The sequence below is a fragment of the Anastrepha obliqua genome, unplaced genomic scaffold, assembly GCF_027943255.1.
Source record: "Anastrepha obliqua isolate idAnaObli1 unplaced genomic scaffold, idAnaObli1_1.0 ptg000307l, whole genome shotgun sequence".
Lineage (NCBI taxonomy): Eukaryota > Metazoa > Arthropoda > Insecta > Diptera > Tephritidae > Anastrepha > Anastrepha obliqua.
The window spans coordinates 1-10,000 of record NW_026562322.1 but is presented as its reverse complement, the minus strand read 5'-3'; the positions used below and the strand labels follow the sequence as shown (position 1 = coordinate 10,000).

Sequence of the window (10,000 nt, the reverse complement as noted above, 5' to 3'; positions counted from 1 at the left end):
CTCTTCCGATATCTCTCGACGGCTTCTTTATGGTCGTTCCTGTTGCCAGGATGAGCACAAGGCCCATTTTTAATAACAAACGGATACTCAACAGGTTACGGAATTGGAACCGTATTCCCTTTCGTTCAAAATAATTCAAGTATTTTAATTATTTTTAAATATATTTTTATTAATATTTTTTTTTTATTAAAAACTTGAAAATTTTCGGCTTTCGCCTTGAACTTAGGACCGACTAACTCGTGATCAACCACTGTTCACACGAAACCCTTCTCCACTTCAGTCCTCCAAGGTCTCATTCGATTATTTGCTACTACCACCAAGATCTGTACCAATAGCGGCTCCATGCAGGCTTACGCCAAACACTTCTAAGCACACTATTGTACCCTCCTACTCACTAAAGTTTCAAAATTTATAAATCAATCGAAATTGTTTTATAAATCATCTACTTTAGCGGTAATGTATAGGTATACAACTTAAGCGCCATCCATTTTAAGGGCTAGTTGCTTCGGCAGGTGAGTTGTTACACACTCCTTAGCGGATTACGACTTCCATGTCCACCGTCCTGCTGTTTTAAGCAACCAACGCCTTTCATGGTATCTGCATGAGTTGTTAATTTAGGCACCGTAACATTACGTTTGGTTCATCCCACAGCGCCAGTTCTGCTTACCAAAAGTGGCCCACTGGGCACATTATATCATAACCTCAACCTTCATATCAAGAAAGGTGAGGTTCTTACCCATTTAAAGTTTGAGAATAGGTTAAAATCGTTTCGACCCTAAGGCCTCTAATCATTCGCTTTACCAGATAAGATTATTTTATATAATTTTTAAATGCACCAGCTATCCTGAGGGAAACTTCGGAGGGAACCAGCTACTAGATGGTTCGATTGGTCTTTCGCCCCTATACTCAATTCTGACAATCGATTTGCACGTCAGAACTGTTTCGGTCTTCCATCAGGGTTTCCCCTGACTTCAACCTGATCAAGTATAGTTCACCATCTTTCGGGTCACAGCATATATGCTCAAGGTACGCTCCAGTTAGAGGTATAAATAATAATAAATTATCATTATACATAACTATATGGAACGCCCCGGGATTGAATTAATTGACTATTTATTAAAAAATAGACTAAAAATTAATCCCATTATATTTAAGTTAAGTTAATTATGCCATTAAGTTTAATATAACTCAATGACTTGCACATATGTTAGACTCCTTGGTCCGTGTTTCAAGACGGGTCCCGAAGGTATCCTGAATCTTTCGCATTGTTAATCATATAAATGCATACAAATAAATATTAATATCATAGATATTAAATTTTTTGTAAAATTCAAAAAATGAATTTTAGCATTATATATAATAAAATCTATCAACACTTTATCAAATCATTAGTATTTATTTTATGTTAATATGCTTAAAAAGCAAATTAATTTAAATAAACTTAATATCACCAATGATCTTTTGATAAATACTTTATTATGTTAATAGATTACAATGTCCTTATATGAAAAAAATGCACATTATTTTTTTAATTATTTAATGATGAATTTTTCATAATGGATATTCAGGTTCATCGGGCTTAACCTCTAAGCAGTTTCACGTACTATTTAACTCTCTATTCAGAGTTCTTTTCAACTTTCCCTCACGGTACTTGTTTACTATCGGTCTCATGGTTATATTTAGTTTTAGATGGAGTTTACCACCCACTTAGTGCTGCACTATCAAGCAACACGACTCTTTGGAAATATCTTTCTAGTAATCATTAACGTTATACGGGCCTGGCACCCTCTATGGGTAAATGGCCTCATTTAAGAAGGACTTAAATCGTTAATTTCTCATACTAGATATTAAGATATTCCATACACTGCATCTCACATTTGACATATAGACAAAGTGACTTAGTGCTGAACTATTTTCTTTTCGCTCGCCGCTACTAAGAAAATCCTTGTTAGTTTCTTTTCCTCCCCTCATTAATATGCTTAAATTCAGGGGGTAATCCCATATGAGTTGAGGTTGTTTTAATATTCTTTTTTTATCTTCTCACAATTTAATAAAAAAATTATATCATCTTTTCATCTCTATTTTTCTTTTCTCCTTTTATATATTGTAAATATATAAAAATAATAATAATGTAAAATGAGGCAATCCTAGAATAAAAAATTTAATTTTTATGCTAGACATTCCTCCTTTTAATTACATATATAAATTATTATTTTATATATATATATAAATAATATGAAAATTTTTTGTAAAGAATACTTAGATTCAATATTTTCATCATTTCATTTTATTTGAGAGGATTTTTTTTTTAAAGAATATATAATAAATAAAATTCATTATATATCTTTATTTTTTTTGCTATTAATATTATGAATTATTTAAAATCCAATAATATACACATTTGCTTAAATTCAATTATTTTTATAAAAGAATAAGCAACTTATTTAGCATAGTCTTACAACCCTCAACCATATGTAGTCCAAGCAGTACTTTAAAATTGAATTTAATGTACATAACAGCATGGACTGCGATATGCGTTCAAAATGTCGATGTTCATGTGTCCTGCAGTTCACACGATGACGCACAGTTTGCTGCGTTCTTCATCGACCCATGAGCCAAGTGATCCACCGCTTAGAGTATTTTTTTATTTATTTTTATTTATAACAAATGTCAATTTTTTTTTGCATATATTAATTGAAAGAGTAAAATTAAATAATATTAATAATATATAAATTGATTTTCTTTCAATAATATATATCAAATATATTTAACTCTAAACATTTTTATTAAGTTGCGAATGTCTTAGTTCAACAATAATACAGTGGTGGTATTTATTATGATTCAATTATTTTGTATTTTTTTAATCATTTTATGTATATATAATAATATAATAAATATATACCACTTTTGTTATTGTGAACAAATTAACTTATCATTCAATCAAATGAATAATAAGTACAACTTTTTATTTTCATGTTTAAAGGTTTTTAAAAGAAAAAAATAAGAAAAAACATTACAAAATGTACCATCATATATTATATTTAATATGATATAATTGATGGATCACAAATTGAATGAAAAAGAATAAAAAGAATTATGGATTCAAAATAATTATATAAATTTTTTTTTTTTTTCTTTTTTTTTTTTTTTTTTTTTTCTTTTTGTTCGTTTGTTTGCTTGTCTGTTTGTTTGTTTGTTTGTTTGTTTTTCTTACGGATATGGAACACAATAATGATCCTTCCGCAGGTTCACCTACGGAAACCTTGTTACGACTTTTACTTCCTCTAAATAATCAAGTTCGGTCAACTTTTGCGAAACAACCGTGACACACGAGGCGTCACAGTGATCACGTCCGGAGACCTCACTAAATAATTCAATCGGTAGTAGCGACGGGCGGTGTGTACAAAGGGCAGGGACTTAATCAATGCGAGTTAATAACTCGCACTTACTGGGAATTCCAAGTTCATGTGAACAGTTTCAGTTCACAATCCCAAGCATGAAAGTGGTTCAGCGGTTTACCCGGACCTCTCGGTCTAGGAAATACACGTTGATACTTTCATTGTAGCGCGCGTGCAGCCCAGGACATCTAAGGGCATCACAGACCTGTTATTGCTCAATCTCGTTACTGCTAGACGCAATTTGTCCATTTAAGAAGCTAGTGTCCTTATAATGGGACAAACCAACAGGTACGACTCCACTTATATAAACACATTCAAACACTTGTACATTCAAGATGTACGCATGAAAGAAGGCTATATAAGTTTCAACATCATAATCCTGAAAGCATCTATTTAATATATTTGAGTCTCGTTCGTTATCGGAATTAACCAGACAAATCACTCCACGAACTAAGAACGGCCATGCACCACCACCCATAGATTCGAGAAAGAGCTATCAATCTGTCTTACACGCTTATGTTCGGACCTGGTAAGTTTTCCCGTGTTGAGTCAAATTAAGCCGCAGGCTCCACTCCTGGTGGTGCCCTTCCGTCAATTCCTTTAAGTTTCAGCTTTGCAACCATACTTCCCCCGGAGCCCAAAAGCTTTGGTTTCCCGGGAAGCGACTGAGAGAGCCATAGTAGTAGCTACACCCAATTGCTAGCTGGCATCGTTTATGGTTAGAACTAGGGCGGTATCTGATCGCCTTCGAACCTCTAACTTTCGTTCTTGATTAATGAAAACATCTTTGGCAAATGCTTTCGCTTAAGTTAGTCTTACGACGGTCCAAGAATTTCACCTCTCGCGTCGTAATACTAATGCCCCCAAACTGCTTCTATTAATCATTACCTCTTGATCTAAAAACCAATGAAAGTAGAACAGAGGTCTTATTTCATTATTCCATGCACAAAATATTCAGGCATTTGGAGCCTGCTTTAAGCACTCTAATTTGTTCAAAGTAATTGTACCGGCCCACAACAACACTCGATGAAGAGCACTGAAGTAGGTTTAAATAGGAGGAATATATAAAAAATACATTGTATTAATTATATATAAGAACTCCACCGGTAATACGCTTACATACATAAGGTAATGTACATACCACAATATATAGTTGTACTACCCGTATGAAGCACAAATTCAACTACGAACGTTTTAACCGCAACAACTTTAATATACGCTATTGGAGCTGGAATTACCGCGGCTGCTGGCACCAGACTTGCCCTCCAATAGGTCCTTGTTAAAGGATTTAAAGTGTACTCATTCCAATTACAGGGCCTCGGATATGAGTCCTGTATTGTTATTTTTCGTCACTACCTCCCCGAACTGGGAGTGGGTAATTTACGCGCCTGCTGCCTTCCTTAGATGTGGTAGCCGTTTCTCAGGCTCCCTCTCCGGAATCGAACCCTGATTCCCCGTTACCCGTTGCAACCATGGTAGTCCTAGATACTACCATCAAAAGTTGATAGGGCAGACATTTGAAAGATCTGTCGTCGGTACGGGACCATACGATCTGCAAGTTATCTAGAGTTCAACCAATTTAACGATCAAATGATCGCTTGGTTTTAGTCTAATAAAAGCACACGTTCCATAAGGTCCGTGTTTATATTGCATGTATTAGCTCTAGAATTACCACAGTTATCCAAGTAACTGTTAACGATCTATGGAACCATAACTGATATAATGAGCCTTTTGCGGTTTCACTTTTAATTTGTTTGTACTTAGACATGCATGGCTTAATCTTTGAGACAAGCATATAACTACTGGCAGGATCAACCAGAATAATATTTGTATTTATATATTTTTCTTTGTTTTTCATATTTGAAAATTTCATAAATTACGGTGTATATAAAAAGTAAAGGGGCGACCCCCCTTTAGCTTTTCTTATCAAAATTCAAAAACCGTTTTTTATGAAAAAGAATTTTCGTTCTCTATATTATATATTTTATATAAAAATATAAGAACGATATTTCTTCTTAATATTTGCCAATTTTCAAATAATTTATCATTCTTAATAACATTTTACTTTTTTTTCAAATGCATTTTTAATGTAATAATTTCATATATTACATAATTTTTCTCTTTGAATTGAAATTAATAATTTCATAATTCTATTTTTTAATCATAAATATATATGATTGAAAAAATTTTCTCCTCTTTTCCTTTGTTTAAAATTTAATTTTTCTTATAAATTTTTGTTTTTCTTATTTTTTTCTCTTCATCATCTGTTTAACTTCCTGTATTTATACAAGAAACAAACAGTTGAGGATAATTTCTATGTAATGCTAGTATAGAATATAAAATTTTGAATTCAAAAATTTATTTCTATTTAAACTAACTATAGAAAACCAGGAATAAAATACAATAACACCAATATGCCATAACATGTTAGTATAGAATATAGATTCTTCATATATGTATATATATTCGAAAATTTTTTCTATTTAAACTAACGTATGGAAAACCAGGAATAAAATCATAATATTACCAGTTTAATATGGCTCAAATTCGAGTTTCATATAGTTATGATTCGATTTATATGCTTCAATATCATTGGTTAGTTAACTTTTGATATTTTCATATTATATCACATGCCTTCACCGTGAGTGTTTTTTGCCATGCACACCTCACATTGTCAAAAATGTATGGGAAAAATTCATTTCAATACATTTCAGTTTGATTTGAAATGTCTTTATTATATATTTTAGTGCCAATATGCCAAGGTTATATTCCATAACATGTTAGTATTAGAATATAGATTCTTCATATATGTATATATATTCGAAAATTTTTTCTATTTAAACTAACGTATGGAAAACCAGGCATAAAATCACAATATTACCAGTTTAATATGGCTTAAATTCGAGTTTCATATAGTTATGATTCGATTTATATGCTTCAATATCATTGGTTAGTTAACTTTTGATATTTTCATATTATTTCACATGCCTTCACCGTGAGTGTTTTTTGCCATGCACACCTCACATTGTCAAAAATGTATGGGAAAAATTCATTTCAATACATTTCAGTTTGATTTGAAATGTCTTTATTATATATTTTAATGGCAATATGCCAAGGTTATATTCCATAAAATGTTAGTATAGAATATAGATTCTTCATATATGTATATATATTCGAGAATTTTTTTCTATTTAAACTAACGTATGGAAAACCAGGCATAAAATCACAATATTACCAGTTTAATATGGCTCAAATTCGAGTTTCATATAGTTATGATTCGATTTATATGTTTCAATATCATTGGTTAGTTAACTTTTGATATTTTCATATTATATCACATGCCTTCACCGTGAGTGTTTTTTGCCATGCACACCTCACATTGTCAAAAATGTATGGGAAAAATTCATTTCAATACATTTCAGTTTGATTTGAAATGTCTTTATTATATATTTTAGTGCCAATATGCCAAGGTTATATTCCATAACATGTTAGTATTAGAATATAGATTCTTCATATATGTATATATATTCGAAAATTTTTTCTATTTAAACTAACGTATGGAAAACCAGGCATAAAATCACAATATTACCAGTTTAATATGGCTTAAATTCGAGTTTCATATAGTTATGATTCGATTTATATGCTTCAATATCATTGGTTAGTTAACTTTTGATATTTTCATATTATTTCACATGCCTTCACCGTGAGTGTTTTTTGCCATGCACACCTCACATTGTCAAAAATGTATGGGAAAAATTCATTTCAATACATTTCAGTTTGATTTGAAATGTCTTTATTATATATTTTAGTGCCAATATGCCAAGGTTATATTCCATAACATGTTAGTATTAGAATATAGATTCTTCATATATGTATATATATTCGAAAATTTTTTCTATTTAAACTAACGTATGGAAAACCAGGCATAAAATCACAATATTACCAGTTTAATATGGCTTAAATTCGAGTTTCATATAGTTATGATTCGATTTATATGCTTCAATATCATTGGTTAGTTAACTTTTGATATTTTCATATTATTTCACATGCCTTCACCGTGAGTGTTTTTTGCCATGCACACCTCACATTGTCAAAAATGTATGGGAAAAATTCATTTCAATACATTTCAGTTTGATTTGAAATGTCTTTATTATATATTTTAGTGCCAATATGCCAAGGTTATATTCCATAACATGTTAGTATTAGAATATAGATTCTTCATATATGTATATATATTCGAAAATTTTTTCTATTTAAACTAACGTATGGAAAACCAGGCATAAAATCACAATATTACCAGTTTAATATGGCTTAAATTCGAGTTTCATATAGTTATGATTCGATTTATATGCTTCAATATCATTGGTTAGTTAACTTTTGATATTTTCATATTATATCACATGCCTTCACCGTGAGTGTTTTTTGCCATGCACACCTCACATTGTCAAAAATGTATGGGAAAAATTCATTTCAATACATTTCAGTTTGATTTGAAATGTCTTTATTATATATTTTAGTGCCAATATGCCAAGGTTATATTCCATAACTCTCTATTTAAACTAACGTATGGAAAACCAGGCATAAAATCACAATATTACCAGTTAATATGGCTTAAATTCGAGTTTCATATAGTTATGCTTCGATTTATATGCTTCAATATCATTGGTTAGTTAACTTTTGATATTTTCATATTATTTCACATGCCTTCACCGTGAGTGTTTTTTGCCATGCACACCTCACATTGTCAAAAATGTATGGGAAAAATTCATTTCAATACATTTCAGTTTGATTTGAAATGTCTTTATTATATATTTTAGTGCCAATATGCCAAGGTTATATTCCATAACTCTCTATTTAAACTAACGTATGGAAAACCAGGCATAAAATCACAATATTACAGTTTAATATGGCTCAAATTCGAGTTTCATATAGTTATGATTCGATTTATATGCTTCAATATCATTGGTTAGTTAACTTTTGATATTTTCATATTATATCACATGCCTTCACCGTGAGTGTTTTTTGCCATGCACACCTCACATTGTCAAAAATGTATGGGAAAAATTCATTTCAATACATTTCAGTTTGATTTGAAATGTCTTTATTATATATTTTAGTGCCAATATGCCAAGGTTATATTCCATAACTCTCTATTTAAACTAACGTATGGAAAACCAGGAATAAAATCACAATATTACCAGTTTAATATGGCTCAAATTCGAGTTTCATATAGTTATGATTCGATTTATATGCTTCAATATCATTGGTTAGTTAACTTTTGATATTTTCATATTATATCACATGCCTTCACCGTGAGTGTTTTTTGCCATGCACACCTCACATTGTCAAAAATGTATGGGAAAAATTCATTTCAATACATTTCAGTTTGATTTGAAATGTCTTTATTATATATTTTAGTGCCAATATGCCAAGGTTATATTCCATAACTCTCTATTTAAACTAACGTATGGAAAACCAGGCATAAAATCACAATATTACCAGTTTAATATGGCTCAAATTCGAGTTTCATATAGTTATGATTCGATTTATATGCTTCAATATCATTGGTTAGTTAACTTTTGATATTTTCATATTATATCACATGCCTTCACCGTGAGTGTTTTTTGCCATGCACACCTCACATTGTCAAAAATGTATGGGAAAAATTCATTTCAATACATTTCAGTTTGATTTGAAATGTCTTTATTATATATTTTAGTGCCAATATGCCAAGGTTATATTCCATAACTTTCTATTTAAACTAACGTATGGAAAACCAGCATAAAATCACAATATTACCAGTTTAATATGGCTTAAATTCGAGTTTCATATAGTTATGATTCGATTTATATGCTTCAATATCATTGGTTAGTTAACTTTTGATATTTTCATATTATATCACATGCCTTCACCGTGAGTGTTTTTTGCCATGCACACCTCACATTGTCAAAAATGTATGGGAAAAATTCATTTCAATACATTTCAGTTGATTTGAAATGTCTTTATTATATATTTTAGTGCCAATATGCCAAGGTTATATTCCATAACTTTCTATTTAAACTAACGTATGGAAAACCAGGCATAAAATCACAATATTACCAGTTTAATATGGCTTAAATTCGAGTTTCATATAGTTATGATTCGATTTATATGTTTCAATATCATTGGTTAGTTAACTTTTGATATTTTCATATCATTTCACATGCCTTCACCGTGGTGTTTTTTGCCATGCACACCTCACATTGTCAAAAATGTATGGGGAAAATTCATTTCAATACATTTCAGTTTGATTTGAAATGTCTTTATTATATATTTTAGTGCCAATATGCCAAGGTTATATTCCATAACATGTTAGTATAGCTAATATGAATTCTTCATATATGTATATATATTCGAAAATTTTTTCTATTTAAACTAACGTATGGAAAAAACCAGGCATAAAATCACAATATTACCAGTTTAATATGGCTTAAATTCGAGTTTCATATAGTTATGATTCGATTTATATGCTTCAATATCGTTGGTTAGTTAACTTTTGATATTTTCATATTATTTCACATGCCTTCATCGTGAGCGTTTTTTGCCATGCACACCGCACATTG

At 30.7% G+C, this 10,000-nt stretch overlaps 2 non-coding genes and 1 pseudogene across 2 annotated transcripts in view; all 3 read right to left on the bottom strand.

Moving 5' to 3' along the window:
- The window catches only part of LOC129252661 (large subunit ribosomal RNA), a 3,987-nt gene extending 1,971 nt beyond the window's left edge, over positions 1 to 2,016 (bottom strand). Inside the window, exon 1 of the ribosomal RNA XR_008583569.1 lies at positions 1 to 2,016. This exon is cut by the window's left edge and continues 1,971 nt beyond it. This is a non-coding gene — a ribosomal RNA (large subunit ribosomal RNA).
- Positions 2,017 to 2,458: 442 nt separating this feature from the next.
- On the bottom strand, positions 2,459 to 2,639 carry LOC129252659 (5.8S ribosomal RNA; annotated as a pseudogene).
- Positions 2,640 to 3,229: 590 nt separating this feature from the next.
- Positions 3,230 to 5,220, bottom strand: LOC129252665 (small subunit ribosomal RNA). Its single transcript, XR_008583571.1, has one exon. It is a non-coding gene; the product is annotated as a small subunit ribosomal RNA (ribosomal RNA).
- Positions 5,221 to 10,000: the final 4,780 nt, after the last annotated feature.